This window comes from Monopterus albus, unplaced genomic scaffold, assembly GCF_001952655.1.
Source record: "Monopterus albus unplaced genomic scaffold, M_albus_1.0 scaffold339.1, whole genome shotgun sequence".
Classification (NCBI taxonomy): Eukaryota; Metazoa; Chordata; class Actinopteri; order Synbranchiformes; family Synbranchidae; genus Monopterus; species Monopterus albus.
Window position 1 is genome coordinate 33,837 of NW_018128219.1, and position 1,337 is coordinate 35,173.

The following is a 1,337-nucleotide window of genomic DNA, read 5'->3' on the forward strand; positions in this document are numbered from 1 at the left end:
TTTGGCAGGCTGGGGGTTGGAAGATCTCTGGACTGGAAGTGTGAATTCTTGCCTGTGACTCTTTGAATAAACCAGCACGGTTATATTTTTTATATACTCAAGTGGTCTGAGTCGTCCCTCGGAGTTCCTGGTTTGAAAGAACCGGACGAGGCTTTATAATGGAATAGAGCCTTTAATACATACACACTCCAGGGGCCATCGTGTATAAAGTAAATCCTGGAGCCCACCCCACCTTGACTATAGCTCGCCTGAGCAACACGATAAGTACGAACATATACCAACTGCTATACAGAGACCTAAAGCACTGGGTGGGGGGACCAAGATCCTGTTACTCACTCAGTCTTCCTTAGTTTAGGGTTCATTATTCCCCCCACAAGGCGGTGGCATATTCCCCTCCGCCACAGTTGGCTTCCGTCTTTGAAGACGTAAATGGCTCACTTTGAAAGAGCTGGGGGAAATGGTCAAGGACACTTATAACACAGACTGCCTACCTGGGGGGCTGGGAACCTCCAAGTCACATGATTTTTAAGAACATCTATGCAACACACACATACTAGATAATTATAGCTTTCCATGCCTCTAAAACAATAAAAAAAAAAAATTGAGGGTACAACCAAAAATCACTTCATCCACAGACAAAGCTTGATTTTGTCATTACAGGCTAAATTAATTAGCACTCTGAAATAAACATTTCAACTCTCTACATTTGATCTGTGGTCACCATTTAACTCAAGGCATTTGAAATTCTGACAAACAGGGAAATCATTTCCATTTTAATCATAACCTATTATACTTGCTTTGTAGAACATCATACAAATGCTCTCTAATACAAGTTCAGAATACCAAAACTCCATTAAAGAATGCTGACAAGTAAACATAAGAACAAAAAACTTCAAAGTACATCTTTTAAATACAAAAAGAGAAACGGATACTTGGCTTAAAAACATTTTGCTTACATTCTTTTTACAAAACAATTAGACAGGTTTGATATCACAGATGTTTTCAAGATAAGCCAATTAATGAATCTCTGAAAGTCCCCAGATCTGAGCACACAATAATAAAAAGCCAATTTAAAATAATGTTTAAACAGAAGGTTAACACAATTTCATCTTGACCAGTTTTAAGCACTCCAAATATATCCCATATTTAAAAAAAAAAAAAAATTCAGATTGTATGGATATCAGGATAAACATACAAATGTGTAGACAGCAGGGCTTGTTAATGTTTAAAAAGGTCCCTTTACACAGTTAATCCAAAGTTATAAGTTTTGCCAGAGCAGGCTAATGCAGAGCTGAGTAGTGGTCAAAGGACATTCGGATGACACCATTTTCCTGCTG